Source organism: Condylura cristata, unplaced genomic scaffold (assembly GCF_000260355.1).
Source record: "Condylura cristata isolate star-nosed mole 26May11 unplaced genomic scaffold, ConCri1.0 scaffold00004, whole genome shotgun sequence".
Lineage (NCBI taxonomy): Eukaryota > Metazoa > Chordata > Mammalia > Eulipotyphla > Talpidae > Condylura > Condylura cristata.
In genome coordinates, this window is record NW_004567105.1 from 41,145,615 (window position 1) to 41,169,493 (window position 23,879).

Below are 23,879 nucleotides of genomic sequence, written 5' to 3' on the forward strand. Positions count from 1 at the left end.
GTGTCCTTTTGAACTATTGTTTTTGTGTCCTTTGGGTAGATAACTATGAGTAGAATTGCTGGATCATGTGGAAACTCCAGGATTCCTGAAAGAAATGGTCAACTGGAGTCCCTTAAAATAAAAAAAATAAAATAAAATAAAACCTCCTGGGTGAAAACATTCAAGAAAATGAAAATAGAACTTACATATTGGGAAAGAATATTTGCAAAAATCATCTCTGAAGCAGAATATTATTTACTAGAATACAGAGCAATACTCTTGATCATCAAGAATTTGTGCTTAGACTTCCAGTATTTTTTTGTTGAAAATACTAAAATACTAAAATTTCTAGTATTTTACTAGAAATAATGCATGCATATTCATAGTTTCATTTCTATTTACCTTTGTGCTTTTTAATGAGATACTGGCTTTTAATGCTGGATTTCTTTGTAAAATAAAGTAAAAAAATTCAGGGCTCTCCCTGGTGGCCAATGGGTTAAAGCACTGCACTATGAAGCTCTCTGAAGTCACTGCAGCATAAATTTAATCCCTGGCCAGGGATTCTGTTTCTGGTGAATCCTCTCACCTGCCACACCTCTGGCCTGTACCCCAGTTCTGTAAACACAAATAAATAAATCTTTAAAAAATAACTAAAATAAAGTAAAAGTTTTCAGAAACTACTACATTTAATTTAAGAACAGTTTGTGACTTGAAGTGAAAAAACTAATAACTAGTTCCTCATAAGTTTAGTAAGTATGGTAGAACTCAGTTATTGGCTCATAACCAAAGTTACCCAGGAGTCCCAAACAACTAAGTGTCACATGCTGTAAGAGATTCTGCCATTCACTGCACAAAGGAAAAGGAAAGAGACTTTCGTGCAGAGAGAAATGGCAGTTTCATCAGATCACTGCTGCTTCCTGGGACAAGGTGGATTTGTTGGGGCTCAGGTGTGGCAGCTTCAACCCAAATCCTGTGATTGCTCCACCTCCCCCTGCCCCAGCAAGGCTGGCTCTGGCCATGCTTCCTAGAGTCAACAGGCCCACTAGCCTGCCCTGACCTGCTGACCTGAGTCAGGTTAAGCAGGACTTTTCTTCCAATATAGTTTGGTTAACTTGAAGCTTGAGACATTTAAGCAAGTAGATGTTTATTCTGGTCATTTGTGGAGAGGGTAGCTTGAAATTTTGAATTGATCATAATTAAAATCTTTCCAAATGATTTCAATAAGATAAACTCTTATAAAGATAAAAAAGGAAAATAAATCTATTTTAAAAAAATGGGTAAAATACATTTATAGACACTGTTCCAAGAAGATGTACAGATGGCAAGTAATCTACTCATGTAAAAAGATTTTCCACATCTTCTATTACTAGAGAATTGCAAATCGAAATGGCAATGACTTACAATTGCTGTGATTAGAATGGCCACATTAAGAATCCTGACAACACCCAGTGCTGGCAAGGATGTGGGCCAACTTAAGATTTTGCTTATTGTGGTGGGTATATAAAACAGTGCAGCCACTTTGGAAAACAGTTCTGCATCTTAAAAACTGGACACTACCTTCAAGTCAACAATCACACTTGTTGTATTTACCCAAATAAATTAAAAATGGATGACCACACAAAAACCTGCATATAGATATTTATAGCAGCTGTATTCATGATTGCCAAAACATCAAAGTCACCAAGTTAACTTTGGTACATCCAGAAACTGGAATATTTTCCAGTGCTAAAAAATAAATCAAACCATGAAAAAAGGTATAAGAGATTTAAATGTATGTTACTAAGTGAAAGAAGTCTATCTAAAAATACTTTAAGGGACTAATAAGTAGAATAGGAGGAAGTTTTGGTGCAGCACAAATATATATCATTACATAGTCCAAACCCAAATGATGTACAACAGTAACTATTGTAATGCAGTAATGCAAACTGTGCACTTTGGGTGATTTTAATGTGTCAATGTAAGTTCATTGATTGTAACAATGTACCCCTATTGGGGATGTTTATAATACAGTTAATGAATCATATGGGGAACTTATTTACTTTTCTTCCTCCAAATTTTTTTTTTGCAAACATAAAACTGCTCTAAAAATATCTATTAGGAAAATTATGAAGTTAACAAAACTGTCTTAAGTATTAAAGGGAAGAAACAAAAAACATTTTTAACTTTGAATTGATCATAATTAAAATCTTTCCAAATGATTTAAATAAGATAAACCCTTATAAACAACTCAATGCAAAGAATTCAATGACTGATGTGTTATTCTCATTACTACCAAGGCACCCCAGGACTGCTGGGGGTTTGGGCAAGTCACTTCTGGCTCTCATCTCAGTATGATCATCTCTCACGAGTGTAATAAGAAATCTACCACAAAGATTTATAAATAAACACATGAAAGTCACCCTGTATAACCACAAAAACTAGTGGATTTTATTATTATTACAATCTATGCTTAGAAGAAATTAAATATGCACAGCTATTTATCATGTTGCTTGATAGTATTATCAAACTCAGCTACTTGTAATTCAAAATACTCTGTTTTAAATCATGGAATAATGATGTCTTGAGGCTTATCTTGGGAGTATTGCTTCTTAGTTTTTGTAAACAGAATGAGACTTCTTTTTTTGTTTGCTTTGATTTTTCCCATCAAATCTGACATAGGGAAAAAAAAAACATAAATTATATACCCAAAAAGCCCTATATTAACCAAGAGATTGCTACAAAGTGAACCCACTATTTTAAAAATAAGTAAAATTGAAAAAAAAAAAGTAAAATTGGACAGATCAATTTTGCTTTCTGTCTGATTTCTTTGTGGAACGTGCTTGTGGTCACCTTCCTTTTAGGGTACAGGAGGATGGGACCCAAAGGATGCCTGGGTTTACATTGGTCTGAGAGTGTTCTTGGGATTTTACTTGTAGTTTGTCATCAATTGACAATCTTTCAATTTAAGTCATGAGTATGATATACCTCCACTGATGCATGTCATCTTTAATTTTTATTGCTATCAACTTTACCCTTCTTTTTGTAGACATTTTACATTTATCATTGTCTTTTTCTATATAATGGAATGGTACTTAATAATAGTAATGAGAAAAAGAGCAAAGCCTCTACTATTATACTATTATAATGATAGATACATAACATTATACATTTATCTAAACCCATAGAAAATATAACATTAAAGGTGAAACATAAAATAAACTGTGGACTTGGTGTTTCTTGATGAGATGAAAAGCAGATAGAGTCTTCTTCATATTGTCCTGGATGCAGGAATCTGGTTTAATCTGTGTATTAGTTATACTTTACTTTATACTTCACTAGTTTTTTTAGTCTTTTCCAATACTTGTCTTCTTCTGTTTGTTCTATTTTGCTTCTCACTTTCCCTTGGCATACTTTCCTATGGGCCTCTTGAACATTACTCAGAATTCCATTTTGTTGTATTTTAGAGTTTTTTAGTTTACTTCTGCATATGACTGTTTTAAGAGGTTACCTGAGTTATTAGGGATTGCATTGGAGCTACATTACACATCAAAGTGGATTCAAGAATCTGGTCAGTTGTTTTTCTTTGATATTTGAAAAAGAATGACATTTTTTTCTAGCTTCCATCATTTCTAATGAGAAAGTCATTGTGACGTAATAGTTTTCTCCTGAAAAGTAAACTTTCCTCCTATCTTTTGCTATTTTCAAATTTTTTTTTCATTGCCTTTGGCTTTCACAATTTTGGCTTAAATGTATCTTCATATGAACATCTTGGTTTTATCTAAGATTATATCTTTTGCTAAATTTGGGAAATATTCAGCCAATAGTTTACCAAATACTCTTATATTCCTACATATGTTCTGTATATTGCTACAGATGTTCTGTATGTTCCCACAGGAGGCTGTGTTTAATTTTCTTCATAGTTTATAGTCTCTGTTGCTCAGAGTATAGACTTTTTATTGTCCTATCATCAAATTCAATAATATCTTTGTCCTCTTCATTTCTCTATCAGACTCATCTCTGAATGCTTCAGTTATTGCATTTTTCAGTTTTTGAATTTCTATTGATTCTTGTTTATAGCCTCTATTTCTTTGCTGAGGCTTTCTATTCATTGGTTTCAGTCATATTATTAGCATTGCTTGTTGGAGTGTTTGTATAGTGCTTCATTCAAGTGCCTCTTAGGGAATTTTAACTACTGTGCTATCTCATTTTTGTTGTTTATAGATTTTCTTCTTTCACTCAAGTAGTATTTTCTTGGTTCTTGTTACAATCAATAATTTTCAACTGAAATATGGGCAATTTGGTTATTATGCTATGAATTTCTCCATTTTATTTAAACCTGTGTTTATCAGGGTTACTCTCACAATGAGAGTGGGGAAGCACCTCATTATTGCCAGAAATCCAGGCCCCAATGGCTCACATTGGAGACAGGGAGCCTGTGTCACTGGCTTTTTTTTTCCCCCACCTAGAAGGACTGGGGTATAATCCAGAAGTGAGGGAAGAGGGAGGTGAGAGGATTCGCCAGAGACAGATTTGGGAGCAGAACAGGCAGATCTACTGAATTACATTGCTGAGGGTAACAGCAGAGAGACAGAAGAGGTCTACTGTGCCATGAGGGTCACCTCCCTGGGTGGGAATCAAACTTAAGCCCCAGTGGTGATAGTGGTGAGACTTAATCTCCAGAACAACAAGGAGGCCCTCTGTGTTACTGTTGAAGGGGGAGAGAGAGCTGTTTCCTCACTCAGTCCCTGCAAAGTCCCTCCCTTCCAGGGAGGGGAGGATGTCTTGGTGTTGTTATTTTCCTAGTGACTTTCACTGAGGCAGGTGCTGGAGACCTTGTGTCCACTGTACTGTGGCAGGTCAAAGTATCCACTAGGCTTCCCCTGCCATGTCTCAGAGAGCAGAGGGTAGTGATTATGTTTATGTTTCTGTTCAGTCAGGCTATCCCTGTCCCTTGTCAGGCTGGGCCTCTGGTCAGAGATAGCACCTTGGAGATGACTTTGTTCCTTTGCCCCTAGTTATTTCAAGATCCTGAGTTGTCCAGCTCCACATCCAAGACAGATTAGTAAAAAGAAACTCTAGGAAACCCACCACCTCTCTGTCCTTGAACCCACAGATTTATGGTGAGTTTGCCTTCTTCTTTCTGCTGTAGAGTTTTCTTACATTTGTTGTTAATCTATAATACCCAAGGGATTCAGTTGTCTTCAGGGATAGCAGAAAAGGAAGTCTATGCCATCTTTTCAGAGGGTAGGTTCTATGTTTATTCTTTATATTACACAGTTTTTTATTATTTTTAAAAATTTATATTCATTTATTTATATCTATTTTATATCATTGCTCATTTTGAAACAATGCTTACTTCCCCCTCCTCAGGTGTAGACCCCATATCATACAGTTTTGTATTAATTTACTGTCTTCAGACTGTTCAGCTAGTTGAATAGAAATGTGATGTCACAGGCTTCCCTGATGGCACAGGGGTTTAAAGTCTCAGCTCTGTCAAGCTATGGCCAGCTCGGCTGGAGGCTGGAGTTTGATTCGGCCAGGGAGAGCTGACCCACATTGTACAGCAGACCTCTCTTGCGTCTCCTACCGCTGTTCTCCCCAGTGAGTCTGCCTGTTCTGCTCCCCACTTTATCTCTGGCCAGGACCAGCACCTCTGGCCTGTATCCCTTTTTATCCCTTTTATTTTTTTAAATACATAAAAAATAAGTGTTTAAAAAAATGTGTTTTCACGTGTGTGTTTATGTGAAAGAACGGTGTGCACATTGTCATGGAGGAATCATAGGAGGGCGGCGTGTTTAAGAAAGGGATGTGGCAAGGCGGGGCAGGCTGAGTAAGGCAGTGGGGAGGACGAGAATATGGAGGGGACATGATAGTGTCAAGGCAGGAGTGATGGCCCTGCCGCTGTGGGCGGGGAGATCAAAGTGGGAATGCCAAGCAGGAGCACAAGAATCCTAAAATGATGTGTTTATGTGAAAGAGGCATGGTGAGGAGCTGGATATGGGGGTACACCAATGGGAAAGTCTGCGTGTAAAGCATTTTGTGTGTGTACCTATGTTCACTGGATGTTTATGTCCTGTGTGTGTGTGTGTGAGGGGGAGAGAGAGAGAGGAAGAAAGAAAGAGGTAATCAAAAATTCTGGAGAGGAGATTAAGAATATGGGAGCTGGTGACTGCATTGGTGAATTTCAACTTGTATTTGTGTGTATGTGTGTGAATGTGTGTGGGGAGTAGGCTCTTTGAACATGTGAGTATGGAGTTATATCATTTATGTGCACAATGGTGAGCATATAAGTCTGTAGCGATTGGGGGTTTTACCCCAAATGTACTGGGAGGAGACTGTAAACAGCAGGTTTGGCAGTGTGTGTGCTGTGGCTATATAATCAGACTGTGTATATGAACATACATTATAATGTGTATATTAGTGTGTGCATAATTCAGAGGAATTTCAGTGTACTCCCTCTATATTTTTCTACATGATAGTTGTGCCTACAAGAAAAATAGTGAGTCTGGGAGCCTCATTTATTTTGAAAGGAAATGTGTTGATCTATGAGGAAAAATGTTGGGTTTCAGTTTACATGTGGTCTAACTATCTCTTGTTTCCTTCATTCCTACTGTCTATGCTTGATTACATTAAATAAGTAGAATCATCAATGTAGGAAAATCTAAACTTTCAGTTGAAACAGGTCCAGCACCCATCAACATTTATTTGTTCCAGTGGCTCCAAAACACACTCTGGGTCCTCACCTTGAGTTGTTCTTTATTGTCTGTGGAGCTAGGAAGCGCAAAGTTTCTGGGTTACTCAGCTACCATATTTCCTGCAGGGAAAATATTAGTGACAGAAACTAGACAGGGACAAGCTAGATGCCAGTGTGAGAAGTGCAAGTGAGGCCTTTGGGGAGAAGGTATGCAGCTTTGGGAACTGAACCCCCAGGCTTTCCCTGACTTCTGCCACTCAATATTCTCATGCCTCAGACACGGGGACTAATTGAAATCCTCCCTTCCTTTCAGATTCATAATGCACCTTTCTTCCTTCACACATGGGAGGATGTTGGGTCACAGGTAGAGTGAGCTTGCTTAGTGACCCTTGCATTTGGTTCATCCTCACTCACCTTTTACCCTGTATCCTTCCTGGCTGCCTTCCCACTTCAGTCTCAAAAAATGAATGATTCCATTCCTGGCCAGGAAGTCCCGAGTGAAGGGTGGACTTTCTGGCTGGTTTGATGGTCATCTTTGTCCTGACACTTTCTGGCTTCCTCCTGTCATGGAACAAGTGTGCCGGCATCTGCCCTTTTGAGCACCTCTGTCCATCTCCAAGCCGACACCCTCTGTCTTCATAGTCCCCCTCAGCACCCGGCCTGGTCATCCCTTCCTGGCTCACTGTACTTATCTAGCTCCTGGTTTTAACATAATCCCCCCATTTCAATTTTCTTCTCCATTAATCAGAGGACACCTGTCTCTAGGCACATGTCACTGAGGCATCTCTTTTTCAGCCAAGACAGAACAGCTGGAACTGTAAAATTATCATCGTATAAATAAAGTAGCAAGAATACTCAGCAAACATCACAGCATCACATGCACCTGCTTCATGACACGTTTTTAAACCCTGGTGCATGTGGCAATGTGTGCAGAGTTCTGTGCTTGTCACAACTGGAAGTATGAAAGTGCCACTGATACTCTGAACAGAGAAACCAGGGATTCTGCTGACCATCCCCCCATACACAGGAGAATGAAAAAGCTGCACATGTGATGTTCCATCATGAGGACTTGAACCTTGAGCCATGTCACAGCCCACAAGGCGAGGATAGGTAGGGGGGCAGAGAAGAGCTGTTGGCAATAGGCCAAGAGTGTAGTTCTGGAATTAATTCTGGGAAGCATTGAACTTTGCCTAGAATGGGAGGTTGTCAACACCTCTGTTATTCTGAGGCTAAAATATATGATGACCCAGGGAAAAGCCATTGTGAAAATGTCTAAGGCCTTCCTTGAATCCATTTGTCCACTTCCCATAAGAAGGGAAGTAGAAGGTTGAAAAAGAATTATGAATAGTGGTTGCCTTGGGAGTGGAGACAGTTGAAGTGTGTAGAAAATAGTAAGAAGATGAACATGGAGAGAAAAAAAGAGAGAATAATTAGGAAATTGACCTCATTAAGTAGATAGAGCCTTACTTGAGGAAGGGCCACAGTGGGAGAGGCTGGATCACAGGGGAGGTTCAGGGATGGAAGAGGAAGAAAGGACAGAGAAAGGAAAAAGCTGAGAGTCCAGTTCATGGGGGAAGTGCTAGTCAGGAGAAGTAGGAGCTTTTGGTGAATAACAAGAAGCTCTACTTGCTGATTTGCTGGCTGATAATGCCCTTGAAGGGAATACCCAGGACTGAGAATAGAAGCATAAAGTGGACTTGATGAAGGGGGGGGGGGAGAGAATGGGGGAGGAGCATATAGCATAAATAGGCGAACAGGGGTCAGGAAGCGGGGTGGGAGTTTCAGGTTGTGACTTCAGTGAAAAGGGAGTGAGCTCAGGAATACTGGCAGAGGAGGCTTCTATGGAGATGGTCTATCAAGTCAAGTCCTTAACAGCTTCTGTGTGAGTCTGGAAGATATTGTGATTTTGTTGACTGGATTTCACATCCATGAGTGTTGAATTGTGTCATATCTCTCCAGCCCTCTGTACCAGTCTTTTTAGTTAACATCCCTGAGGATGGAATTTCGAAATACATAAGTTTTCTGCTATTTTTCCCAAAAGAAAAACACCAGATGACACGTTTTAATTTTTTTTTTGACATATTTTAAGGAATATCTAAAATTCTTCTGTAGAGTTGCCAGGCTAGACATCGGAGAGTCATCAGGTCAGTTGGTTTTGAAATGTGACTTATTTATAAAACTTTGCAGTTTTCTTGGACATCTGAGATGTTTTGTAGGCTTCTATTATACTTGGAGCAACAGTGAGTGAGTACACTTTCCAGAAAACTCAAGGATCTGAAATGGGGCAAAGGTTACACTTGTGTGGAATAATGTTCTCACAATTTTGAAACTATTTTTCCAAGATTCTAATATTTAACATGAAGTATGTGAGGAAGCATCAGTGTATTTCAACACTCAACACCAGAGAGATCATATTTGTTCAAGGGAAGAGACAAATATCTAGGATACTGATCACAGTAAAATGCGTTTAGTGATGGATAAAACTCAAATATATTTGTTGTAAAGTTAGAGGAGCAATATCTGAATAGGAATATTTTAGCTAACATAGAGTTAAATCTGTTTGCTTTCCAGATGAGTGATATGGAGACTTGCACTTGGTCTCGTCATTAAAAAAAAAAAAAAATTGCTCATCATGTTACTTGCTTTACCTCTGAAGATGTGGGACACACACCCCATATCTTCTACATCTTAGCTAAAGATGACAGTCACCAACACATGAAATAAATCATGACACACATTGACCGAGGATACTGCAGGACACACATATTCAGAGGTATGGGAATGGAGGCAGGGACATGAGAGTCTCATACTCTAATTCATTCTGCCTTCACATTTGATCAAGTCAAACCTAAAATATTTGTGGACATTCTGAGACCAAGTTTTCTGCCGCCACTTCTGAGAGTAAGTTCTGTAAGAATGTCTAGGTATCAGTTGTACTCTGTGTAGGCATTTGGCTGGGTGCTACAGACATGAAGCCATATGATCTTCACAAAAGAGATCATATTAGTTCAAGGGAAGAGACAAATATCTAGGATGCTATTCACAGTAAAATGCATTTAGTGAAGGATAAAACTTTATAATCTAAACTCAGAGAAGTCTGCCATCTGACCTGCTAGCAACAGATAGCCTTTCAAGGAGGTAGTAGCTATAAAATAGCAGGGACACATAAGCAAGTCCATTCATTGTCATTGTCAAGAGAGACCAGGCCACGAGGGATGACTTCTCAGTGAGGCTGAGGTGAGTTACCATACCCTCGTAGTACCAATCACTATTCCATGTACCCCAAAACTGTTATCATACTAGAGAAACAAATGGTACTCACTGTTGTTCAATACACAATTGAACAATTGAAACAAACAGTGCTCTGATCCAATTTTAACCAAGAGCAGCTCTCAGGGAAGAAACTTAACATGAGTAGGCTTTGATTCCATATGGAACCAGGGCTCAGAAGTTATTCAGTAACTTCTGAGAATTTAACAGAATGAACTGTAGTTGAGCAGCAGTGTTAAGATCAATAGCCGTCATAATAATGAGTGTGGTAACTCACTAAACTGCAATCTTTATTTTTAGAAAGCATGTTTGTTCTACAAATACATATTGGCTTTTCTTGAAGGGATGTTGAAATTGTTTTTGGAATGATTTTTATCCACCTCCTGACCAGTGTTCTCTGGGTTCCAGGATTTGTTTCAGAATGCAAGGCTTCCCATGGAATCCATTGAGGGAAAGGATGGTCAGACCATCTTTGCCCCGGAGGGAACTTCAAGGGGTGAGTATGTGTGGACATTCTGAGACCAAGTTTTATGCCGCTACTTCTGAGAGTAGAATGCAAACCAGTTTTTTTTTTCCTTTTTTAAAAATTTTGATAGTTTTAATTCACTTTTCAGTTAAATGACAGCTTTTGTGGAAAAACAATATTTTCTCTCCACATTTCTCTATTCTGTGATGTTTTCCCTATCTCCACATGGGAACAAATAGAGATTTAAGCAAATTTGAGTATTTTTACAATCAGAAGAATGTTTCCATTCTAAAAGTTGTAAATGATTTATGGATCTCTGAAACTGCGTTCCAAAAGAAACATGTTTTTTTTTTCCTTGTTATTTCTTTTTTTTTTCCCTTGCATCATTGTAGTCTCCATAGTTCTGTCACCACCATATCACCTGTGAAGCATCACCAAAATCAAGGACTAGGCTCTCACCTGCCTGTCATGATTCTTCCATCCCTGCTCATTTCTTAATTCAAGGCACCTACTATAACTCTACACAGCCCATCTGTGTTCCAGAGTGTGACAGAAGGGAGAATGATAAAAAAGGCTTCCTTAACAAAATGTGTATTTATAATCAGTCTTCCTAGAAGTATACATAATAATTATGTTCTATCTTTTTGGCCTAATTTTAGTTACATGGCAATATTTATTTCCAACATAAGAGAGATGTATTCTAGGTAGAAATCTCACCAAAATATTAGGATTCTTACAAAGTAAGCAAATCCAAGGAGCAAAATAGCTGGTGGTCACAGTTAAATTGTTTCAGAAATTAATGACTTATTCACAAATGAAGCTGGGAGAAATGAATATTCACTTAAAAGAAAAAATGAAGTTGCACCCATACCGTATACTATGTATGAAAAAGATTAAATATCTAAATATAAAATCTGAAACTGTAAAACTCTTAAGAATTTTAAGATTCTTTAATTGAAAGTCTGTTCAATGCTATTGTTCAAAGAGTAGATACTAATATTACTATTTTCATTGCAAGTGATTTTTATGCTTTATGGTATTTGACTAGGATGAGCTAGCCGGACACGTGTGGCCTATTAACTCTTTGTTTCCCTGTTTGTTACATAAGACTCATTACTGTTCCCTGAGCTGAGTGGTCTTGTGCTTGGGCACCTGGGTGAAGAACTCACAGACATTGGGCACTGGGCACTGTCCTTGGTGGGCTTTAGGACCCCCATAGCCCAACTTCAGGATGACTCCAGTCCCCAGCTATTGTATCAGACTAACTAATGAGTCTTCCTACAACTCCACCCATGATGGAGCAGAGACAGTTATTTCTGCTTTGCTGTCTCCTTTTTCTAACCCACAAACTCATGGGTACAATCCAAGCTTTCCTATTTTATGTGACTGAGGTGGAGGTTGCTTGTTTTGCCGCTATAGAAACAGAACATCCACACACCCAGAGGAAACCCTCTAGAGTCTTAGAACAAAGAAAACCCTTTCCATTTTGTTTAACAAAGTAAATCCTTTCAATATAATTTCCCTTTTCACATGGTACATATTAGTATTATCGAAAACAAGCCCATTAAAGGCATTTTAGTAAGTATGACTTTACCATACATGAAAGAAGTGATTTTTAAGTACCAAATAAGAATCTAGATTTTATATGTGTATTTATATACATGACGCATATCAGCTACATCTTTGGTTATGTTAAACTGCTCAGTTTAATATAGACATTGGAGACCAATTTAGGTTCAGTGAGGAATTTTTCCTTTCCTAAAGTATTATTTGATTTACATTTTGATGTTTATATTGTTTCACTTTTACTTAAAGAAGATAATTTTCACTACAATTAGGAATTACACCTTAGTTTCTTCAGCTGAGAAAATGGATTCTGTGTAAATACTAATTTATAAAACTCAAATATTTATAAGCATTGATGAAAACTGTAAGAAGCATTTGACACAATGCCTGCTACATAATATCACTGAATATAGTACCATTCAGCATTATAACATAAAAATCACTTGCGGCCCTCCCTGGTGGTGCATCAGGTTAAAGCACAGCACTGAGAATCTAAAGCTGCTTCCGCATGAGTTCAATTCATGCCCTGGAGGTGACCACATGGTGTGGCAGACCTCTCCTGACCCGCCTGCTGCTCCCCTCAGCAGTGTACTTTGTCGATCTGCCTGTCCTGTTCCCCACTCTGTCTCTGGTGAAGCCTCTGGCCTGTACCCCAGTTCTGTATGCACAAATAAATAAATCTTTAAAAAAAAAAAATCACTTGCAATGAAAATAGTAATATTAGTGTCTGCTTCTTGAACAGTAGCATTGAACAGAATTTTTTTTTTTTAAAGATTTATTTATTTGTGCATACAGAACTAGGGTACAGGCCAGAGGCTCAGGGGTGGCAAGAGGCTTCACCAGAGACAGAGTGGGGAGCAGAGCAGGAAGATCAGTGAAGTACACTGATGAGGGGAACAGCAGGTGGGTCAGGAGAGGTCTGTGGTGCCATGTGGTCACCTCCCGGGCAGGCGGGGATCGAACTCATGCAGAAGTGGCTTTTAGCTTCTTAGTGCTGCGCTTTAACCTGCTGCGCCACCAGGGAGGGCCTGAACAGACTTTCAATCAAAGTCTTCATGGAAGAGATGTTAGATGATAGAAGGTGAAAAAATAGCACATTAAAAATAGACAAAAAATACATGATGTTAGAATTAAAATGATCTTATCTCAAACTTTCAAATGTAATATGAGAGTAATTCAACAAGTATCAATATTCTCAAACTATAATGCTATGTATATCTTAAAGTTGCTTTTATAAATTACTTTCTATATAAATAAGGAGTGTTCTTGGGGTATAACTATAGTTATAAGTCTTCTAGAAATGAAGTTTCTCTTTAATATAAGCCAAACATCCATGTTTTTGTTTGCACAAAACAAAACAAAAAAACACCCAAAACTCAGAATAAGAAGGAAGTTTATAATTTCCTTCCAAGAGATTATAAACTCCTTAAGATAAATAACAGCAACCAATTGTGTCATGTAATTGCAGGATGTTGGAGGCACAGTAATAGGCCAAGGAGACTCGGTGTGTATGTTGTTTTCCTTGTGACATGTAGTGTGGGAAACCCCAAAATTCTTGGCATTTGTTCCCCAAATTTCAGTTTGCAATTCAGTAAAATGTCTTTAAAGATCATGGTAATTAGAAGCATATTTGTGGACACATTTGTTTTTAATTATCCTTAACTTGATCCATAAGTCAGAGGGTGACAAATAGTTGTAGAGCACTTTAAATCTGTACACCTCAGAGGCTTCATCTCTTTTCATATGCTGCCTTGCTATGAAAGTCAGATTGGAAAATACAAAGTAAATGAATACTCAGTTAAGTTGAAATTTCAGGAAAAAAAGACAAGGAATTTACAATGTGAGTACATACCATGAAATATTTGGGAAATGCTTATACTCATTTTGTTGTTTTTGCTTTTGCTTTAGTGAAATTCACTAAAACTGGGTAGCGTGTGTTTTATCTGGCAACTCTGTCTGTGGGTGGGACCTGCCTGTCTTAGGTCAGACTCAGGAGCTGGGCAAAGCTGTCATTGCTCTGACATTCCTTTGGAGTTCTCTATGTCCTAGATATTTCTGGAGACCTTTTGTTTTGAGCATTTTCAGAGCATAACACAATCTGGATTAAATGGTCTCACCGGGGCACAAACCAGAATATATTTTAAAAGCTCCATGTCAATGTCAACTGAGAAATAATATTATATTAATCTGTAATATTTTCAAAAGATTGTTGATCAGAAATTAGGGATCATTGATCTGCGCCGACAACCAAGATTTGATTCCCCAGGGTCCGGAGGGATGAATTTTTAAAAGCTCAAGTAGGCAGATAGTCTGAACTTGTGTCACTAGTTTTGAAACTTTTGGATTGGTTCTTGAGTCCATTTGTCTTTCTTTTTGATTGGTTGACAGTTACCTTCATGCAGAAAGGTACAGTGTAAGATCTTTATAATAATCCGCAGATGCTCTCCAATAGCATTAAAGATGGAGTCTATTTGGTTTTAAAGTATCACACAAACATGGGTGAGAAACAAGAGGTTGGAAGACAAGATCCACTGGATTTTTGTGACAGTGGAAGTGTTTCTCTCGCATTGACTCTGCCCCACACTGACCCCCAATCATAGACAGACACATTCTTTCTTCTCTGAGCACAGACTCACGTGTGGGTGAGATTAATTTAAATGAAAACTGACTCAGTGAAGTAGGTCAGCTAGAGCTCTGGCTACCCTGTAAATCTATTCTACAAAGGACCTTTCTCTTGTAAATAAACCTATGATTAATCTTTTGTGTGTGCCTGCAGTTAAATTGTAAGCTCACGTGTGAGGACCCACAGTCCAACAACCCAAGGCAAATTGGGTTGCTCTGTAACACTTACTATCCTTAAAACAGCACACACTCTGATGTACCATTTATTCACAGTTTACTTTGCTGTTACTGGAGATAGAAGGTAATCAGTCTCAAAAGAGGACAGGATGGCATGGGAAGGTAGGATCACAGCAGTATTCCATGGCATAAGGTCATATGCAAAGGACTGGGAAATTTTCAACAATAAGAACTTATCAATAGAGACATCAATTCCTAACCAGCCTTCATACTTGATCATACTCTGCTAGAGGAAAATAGCACTGTTGTAGAGAGGATGAAAAATTAACCAATGACTTAAATTAACCACAGATGTTTCTTCCAGAAAAGTGGCAAATGACTTGCACCCATTTCAACGTAGATATTTATAGCCCATACAAAGAATGTTTTTAAATATTTAAGACAGATTCATCCAAGTAGTTTCAACAGAAACTGTGATAACTAGACAAACACAAAACCAGAGTTTATTGCCATTTACAAAAAAGAAACTCCTAAAGACAATTGCATTTGGCTATTTTTAGACTAATACCACCAACCCAGGATTCAAATGATCAATTTGAAACAATGTGTTTACAAGTGTAATGTGTGCTAATGGTCTCTGATGCCCTGTGGGGAAGGTGGAGCTGGGAGAGGAAAAGTGCTGGATTCATGGTGGGGGTGGGGTGGAGGCAGCTGTGGGTGGGGGTGTTCCGAGAATTGGTTATTTTTAGGCCAACACTGTTCACCATGGATGTTCCAAAATGAATAAATGTTTTCTATGTTTCAAAATGCCCGAGTACATTTGCTGTACCCTTAAGTTTCATAGAAAATTTAGGGTTTTGCTCTTTCCATTTCAAAGTTAAGACAACTACAGGCATCAAAAAACCTGTTCTCAACCAGCTTTGCTCAGTAATTTGTTCCTTTCTGTATTATCTCAGGGCATGGTTATACAATGTATCTTCTCATTGGTCTAGAATTTGGGATGAGAATAGACTCATCTGGATTTTTAGATGAAATAATTCAGAATCTAGGCAGGACCATGGACTCGCTGAGACCAGTATCCCCCAGTGTGGGTTAAGTGGCAGGGGCCTCTGAAAAAGTGGTGGCATGGTGGCAGTTCCCCCACCCCACCAGCACCAGGGCCTGGTCCCTGAAGCTGCTGGTGGGTGGTGCACACAGCTGCAGGGGGCAGAAATTTTAACACCCCCCAGTAGTGTCCCCACTGGGGCTCATACTGCAGGCAGAGGCCATCAATGGCTGTCAGCAGTGGTCCTCTAACATACCGCCCCAGGGCACACAAATCCTGGGCCAGGACTGTAGGGAGATGCCTGGAGAACTACGGGGACATCAATGCTGGAGGCGCATCCAGCTCCAGGCAGCAGAGAAGCTCTTGGAGACTGGGCTAACATGGGTGGCTCCCAGCCAGACCTTCCCTGTTGTGCACTGTTGCAGGCTTCGCCTCAGTTTTCACTGTTATATTTGGTGTCTGAATGGTAGAACAGATCAATCAGGTGTGAGCTGTGAGCTGATTGGTCTGATCCAAACAGTCATAGGATCGAAAATGGGTCAAAAAACTTGTAGGTGCAGGAGCTTGGAAGAGGATGTAAGGCAGGGCAGGAGTCAAACGTTTTGGGGGAAACATTGCTCTTGGCTGCGTAAGAAAGAAGGACAGTTGACTGTTCCTGGACTCCAAGGGAAGAAGAGACTGTTCCTGGTCTCCAAAGACAGGAAAATGAAGCATCTGAAGAAAAAAGTCAAAAAGTTTCATAGAAAAGCCAAAGAGTGTCTAAGGAGAGACAACTGGTACAGAAGTTCCAACATGCCATCAGTGGGAGTATGGCCATCTGTTAGCAAAGAACTAAGGGGTACCTAAGGGCCCCAATCTGTTAAAAGTTTCTCTGAATTCAGAACACAAAGGTAAAGCAAGCATGCCCTTACTGTGAAAAAAAAAAGGGGGGGGGGAATTACCTGTGCATAGGGAGAGAAAAAAGGACATTCCTAATTGTGAAAAGTACCCATTCCCTTGTGAGCATGTGTCCAGCTGAACAGGCTTTGCCTAAAACAGGCCACTGAGGTTTGACAGCTCACTGCAAGACTAAGACCCCTTCTGGCAGTGTAAACCCTGCAAAAAGGGGGTTAAAGTAGATCCTAGAGAGCTGGGAAAGAAGGATACACCACATCAAGATGACTGTCATTGTCTGTTCCAAGGACAGCCTTTCCATATATCTCACAAACTTGTCTATTCTAAATATTTCTTCCAAGTGTCTCTACCTGTCTTTCCTTCAAATGTCTCCTCCGGTCCCTCCCTGGTGGTACAGCAGGTTAAAGCATAGCACTAAGAAGCTAAAGTCACTTCCGCATGAGTTCGATCCCTGGCCCAGAGGTGACCCACATGGTGCGGCAGACTTCTGACATGGCCATTGCTCCCCTCAGCAGTGTACTTCATCAATCTGCCTATCCTGCTCTCCACTCTGTCTCTGGTGAATCCTCTCACCACATCTGTGCCTCTGGCCTGTACCCAGTTCTGTATGCATAAATAAATAAATCTTTTAAAAGATTAAAAAAAAAGGTCTCCTTCAAGTCTCCTTCCATGGACTCTCAGGGTACAAGGTAGGCCACAGAAGTTAGAGGGAAGATCTTCCTTCCCTCTATTATATAGGGTCACCTGGATGCTCACTACTCCCCTCATTTCCAGTAGTTCCCCTGTTCAGAAAGCCCAGTTGTAGTCCAAGGCAGGTGATTGAAATGGCATATGCCCTTTATGTAATAGGCCCACACTCTATCCTGAATTTCTGACCAGTAGGCATATGACACAATAATTTTCTGTTGTTTAAGCAACCCACTCCCATCCCCCCAAATCTATGGTAGACCTAGAAATTTAATACAAGTAGGAAGACATGTCCACTGACTCTCTGGCCCTTTGACACCCAGTGATCTGGGGTGTCAGTGCAGTCAGTTCTGAGCCACAGAATATGACATGACTTCTGCCTTACCCTTCAACCTTGAAGTTCAGTTTCACCCCATATGTCACAAAGCTCAGGGCCACAGTAATGGGTTGTTAAATGTTTTGTAACATATTTTGTTCCTTGGAGGTATAGTGATGACCTCATTGCCTGATGAGCACCTGCAGACCATTTTCCATTGACAACCTAAAAGAGAGCCACTATTCCAGTGAGATCATTGATAGTCCCGTGACTGTCCTAGACTGCCTGGTGCCTTCCTGGAACTAAGGATGAAGTTTCTCCTCATACCCCTCATGTCTTTGCCACTGACATCCTCAATTTCCTTTCCTATATAACTCATTCACTATTTAAAGAAAGAATTTCTTTAGAATACTAACTATTGCTCATTTGTGGTAGAGCCACGTATTAATAAAAACTTCCTTGTGGACACAGTCGGGAGGTTCAGATTCTGGCTTTCTGAATGTGAACAATATGACTCAGTTAAGTTAATAACACAATTTGTGGGCTCTTTGGGGATCACTTTTTACTCAGGTTTGGGAAACCATTGCTTGGGACTGGCTTCCAGCCTGGAATCTTTCTGACCCCTTTTCTGGGCAACTGGCACTGTCTCTCCTCTCCACCTACTTGACTGTTCTCAGCTTTGACTATATCTTTTAATTCCCACTCTTCTAGAGCCAACACAAGTTTCTAGACAGGTAAGTAATTGGAGGTATTGATAGTCGGTAAGGGAACATCACCTCTTTGGGGGTAATTTTGAAAGACTACCCTTTTTTCAGAAATTAACTACTTTTTGTTGTTTCACCTCTGGGATAGACTTTGAATAGGAATGTTTGTTGATGTTCTGACCTATGACCCATACGTTGGCTTATTCCTCAGTGTACTTGGGTAGGTCTAAGTTTGTGGGCCCTTTTGATGTTGAATAGAATGAGCGATACCATGCTAAAGGCTCCCTAGGATGCATTTTGAAGAATGGGGGGGGGGGCAAATAGAGCTATGAGCCTATGAAAAGAAGAAAATTCTATTCCTCTATAGTACCACATAGCCACTAGTAAATAAATCTCACAGGATTTACCAGGTTTAAATCAATACTTTGATTAGCTAGTGAACTCTTTATTGAAATATTATTGAGACTTTATTTCTAGCTAACCATGTAGCAACAAAAGAGGGAAACAGAAAGAACAATTGAAAATGTGTCTAAAGCAGGGACGGTAAGTACAGAAGATAATAGTACACAGCTCCCCAAGGCCAGGTGGGGTGAAGGTGTGTTGGACTTTCCGACTCATGATTGAAGGTGTCTCAGGGGAGACACATTAGAATTTATTTTAAATGAATTTTTCTTTCATGAACCACTTTCTCGTATGAAAAGGGAGAAATTGATCATGGTCTTTCCACCTCTGTCTTAACACTTTGTACCCAGAATATTGTCTTGTGCCTTGTTTTGCAACTCGTAAGTGCAGTGTGCAGTTCTATGATAGATTATTAAACATTTCTAAGTTGAACTTAGATAATGGACCAATGCTTGAAGTTTATTTTTCTTTTGTTGCATTGATAGGAAGACTTGGAAGCCAAAAGCCACACATTTGGTAGGCACGAGTGATACTCTGGCTCCAAAAGCTGAACTGAAAACTTTTCATGTATATAATATGTATTGTGTTTTTTTTTAATTGTATTTTATGTTGAAAATGAACTTATTTTTTTAAGATTTATTTATTTATGCATACAGAACTGAGGTACAGGTCATAGGTGCAGTCGCAGTGAGAGGATTCACCAGACACAGAGTGGGGAGCAGAACAGGTGGATCAACGAGGTACAATGCTGAAGAGGGCAGCAGGCGGGTCAGGAGAGGTCTGCCACGCCATGTGGATCTCCTCCGGGGCAGGCGGGGATCGAACTCATGCTAAAGTGGCTTTAGCTTCTTAGTGCTGTGCTTTAACCTGCTGCACCACCAGGAGGGCCTGAAAATGAACTTTTTAATTCTTGAATGCTGTGACTATTTACTGATGTGAGGTTACTATTATATTGGAAAACATCTAAATTACTTACTGCACTTGTGGAAAAATCAGAGTGCTCTAATCAGAATTTATGTGAAAACATTTGAATTAAGAATGGAAATACAATGGAAAAGTATTTACATTATTTGTAAAGCCTGAGGGAATTTTTTAATAAAAGTACAATACAGAAATTAAACTTAATGTCATGATCATCACCTTGATTTTGACAATTTCTTGTCTGAAAATTGGGCAAAAAAAATCAAAGATGCTTTAGTGCTAGTGTGACAAGAAGGAACTCTTGAGTGTTTAAAACATAACTTTTATTTAAAGATAAGAGTTTTTGAGCCGATTGGGTCAGTAAACAACAGAATGGAAAATAAGAAAAACTATCTTCCTTGTCCTCATGCACCATTATTGCCAAACTATCTGTTGGGTTTTATGGGAACTTTGAATAGGAAAAAAAATTAGGATGGCCCTCCTCACAAGGACAAAGACAGCAGGTGGGGGTGAGGATGGTGAATGAATCTTAAGCTAAACCTAAACCCAAAGACCACCCCTTCCTCTGACAAAATGCAGCTCTCATGCCCACCTATCTCTATGCTTGACTGTGTCTTCAGGCAGCTGTCTTTTCTTTTTTCCTTCCCTTAAAAAACTTGTCATGCACTGATGAACAAGAACCTCTGCTGAATTCTTTCTCAGAGGGATGCGAGAACCCTACACAAGCCTCATGATCTGAACCTCAATAGGTTTATAATTAAAAAAATCTTAGGATTGGATGAAGTCTGTACTTTGATTTTGCTCCTTTCACCCCAAACTTTCTTGGCTCTTCTGCCTCGATATTGTGGTTCCTACCAAAGTATCTTACACTTGTGACAAGTTTTTGGGCCTCAGTGGCCCTGCTTTGGGTCAATCCTGTTTTACTGGACATTTACCCACAAGAGGATCTGTAACTTGGGATGTTTATATTGGAAAACTATTATTTTTTCTCTCCTCTGTATGTATACTATTCTATTAAAAAACCTGTCACGGGCCCTCCCTGGTGGTGCAGCGAGTTAAAGCACAGCACTAAGAAGCTGAAGTCACTTCCCCATGAGTTTGATCCCCGCCAACCCTGGAGGTGACCACATGGCACGGCAGACCTCTCCTTACCCGCCGCCCACTGCTCCCCTCAGCGGTGTACTTCCTTAATCTGCCTGTTCTGTTCCCCACTCTGTTTCTGGTGAATCTTCTCACCGCCCCTGCACCCCAGTTCTATATGCATAAATAAATAAATCTTAAAAAAAAACACACACACACACACAATGAGTGTGTTTGTCTTTATATAGCAGATGGAAGAACCCATCTAGAATGTGCAAGTTTGGGCTTCCTGGGGTACCCCTCACTATTTCCAATCCTTAGAGAAACTGACTTCTCTTTGTTTATCTTTGAAATGGTCTTAGTGTTTGCCCTTGAGGCGTTAACAAGTTTAATGGGGCATTTATTCTGACATACTTGAATCTTAGTTCCAAATTTCTCCTTGATATAGAAGTATATTGGAAAAAAATTATAGTGGAAATAGTAAAAATTCATCATGCAGGCCACAGGACAAATTCTGTAAGAAATTGGGTTATCCTTGGCTTGCAAAGTTTTTATCAAACTGGTGTGTCTCCAGAAACTGTGTGGATTAGGGGGGTATCCCCTATATCCCAAATTCTCTTCTAGGTATTGGGAAATACTTGGCCTTAAGAAAAAAATAATCTATATTTTTCTGACCTTCACCCTCTTTAGTGCCAAAAAGATCCTTTCTTTGAAATGCAAATTCAAGGAGCAATGTCTTCTTTAGGAAAATAAAGGATTAGTAAAGAATTAGTAGAAATAAAGGATTATTTTAGGCACAATGACAGATGGATGGGATTGAGGATACTCCCACTGTTGAAAAGTTAAAACAGTATCTCATAGATATATTATATCTTGATGAAAGATTAAGATGGGTGATTCCATTTTGAGCCTGTCCTTGCTGTCATTATAAGTGGTTTCCCAAATCTCTCATAGAAAAATTAAGTTTTCACTAACTTTAGTAATGAAAATTCATTGGCTATCCAGATAAATTTGGCTGAAATTACTGAACTTTTAGATTTCCTTTTTGTTCCTTATTGCAAGTAGGCAAAAATGTAGTGTCTATGAGTAAAATGTGTCTTATGTCAAATAAAAACATGTGTTCTAGAAATGAGGAGGTCACTTGTGAATTTTCTAATTTAATTGGATTATGATGTAACAATTTTTAAAATGCTACAGTCTAAGAATTGGAAAGTGAAGGTTATAAGGAGTAGGTGTTAAATAAAATGATGCAAGAAATTGCAAATTAAAGGGGTATAGAAGGTTTGAGAAAGAAACTTTAGGAAAAGAAACTTTATTTATGGTCAAGTGAGTTGTTATAGCCATTTTGTTTTTAAATTAACCTTTAATATTAGTAGTGTATTTACATAAAGCCATACTATTAATTTCTTCCATCTGTTTAAGTGGTAAAAGTATTCTTAAACTGGGATTAGCTTTCGAGACAAGCTGTTCAAATAATCTAAAGATCTGGTGCTTTAAGACCTCTGGTTAGCTAGAGGGAAATCTAACCCTGTCATCTTTGCTGCTCCTTGTCATGGAAATATATCTTCTTTTTAAATCTTTCTTGCTGTGAGTAATTAAGTATTGTAATATAAAAATCTGTATGTGCTCAGCCTGTGACAAAACTTCCCTGGAAATCAAAATTCTAAAAACTAACAGTCTTTGATTCATTAAAAAAATATGGGAGGTCTTGGAAGAACTCCTAAAACACTCCATAAAGCTGTTCTTCTTGTGGAAAGAGATTAAATTAATTGGAATGTTGAAACTTCATGGGAAACATTGTAATAAGGAGAAATGGTAAGCCTTATTAACATATATGCACATACTAAATAAGTCATCTAAAAGCTATGTGAAACTTAAAGTCTAATATGTTCTGGTATAATATTATACCAATTCTGGTAATTCTAAATTATTACCAGATTCTGGTTATTCTAAAATGCTGTATGTTACAAAATTAAATACATTTACTTGTCAATTGTGTTGTAGTCAGACCTTAGTTTTGGTCATTTTGTTAGTGGGCAGATGGAAGGGAACCCTGAGACCTTCAAACTTACACTGTCTAAATGGGTTCTGCCATCCATTACATAGAAACACATCATAGTGTTAGTGCATTAGACCTTCAATAGAAAAGAACTTTCATAGAATTAGTGTGCATAGAGACAAGGGAAACGATATAGTTTCCCAATGAAGCACCCTAAATTCCCATCCTGTTGGGTATAAATGCCTAGTTCAAAAAGACTGGGCCAAAGCAGGGTGACTAAGGTAAGGCCTGAAAACTTGCCACAAGTCTAAGCCACCTTCTCTGGAAGGGGGCCATAGAAAAGATGTACAAGAGGTTAGGCAAATCTGAAATGAAAAGAAAAAAATCAAATCAACATGAAGATAAAGTCTGCCATTATTGACCTCCCCAAGACTATCTTACCGGTATCTCCACCAAGTTCTCTCTCCATATCTCCCAAGTTGCTGCTGGTCCAAGGTGCAGAACCAAGTAAGGCCACCTCTTGAGGTTCCATGTGCCTCCTCCAAGCCTTCTCTCCCAAGTCCTTTTAGTTTACCCTCCTGCTCAGCTCCATCCTTTCTTCCTTTTGTGGGGTAGGAAACATGAAACCCCCCTTTTTTTAGATTATACTGTTAGAATTTTAAAGGTTTTTGGCATTCATAGAAGTGATTATTTACTCTGCTTTGTATTTAGAGAGATTCATAGGGAAAAGGCTAACAAATACTCTAGAAATACAAATTTGTCATGTAATTGAGGACAAAAATGCAGAGCTTATGGAAAAACTGGACTTAGAAAATTTTCTAACAACATATCAAGATTGGCTACTGGAACTGAAAGAACTATGAAGGAATAATGCAATTTTAATGACTTCATTAAAACATTAAACTGATCTGAATTATGATGTATAGCAGTGACAAATTATATCTTTTTATGAGCATAACTGAAATATTTGCTTTTCTCTGGCACCCCCAAAATTATTTTCTCACAGCAAAAGTGTTTATCTGAATAATTTCAATAACATCATTTCCCATGCCCTAAAATAGACTATTGGAACCATGAT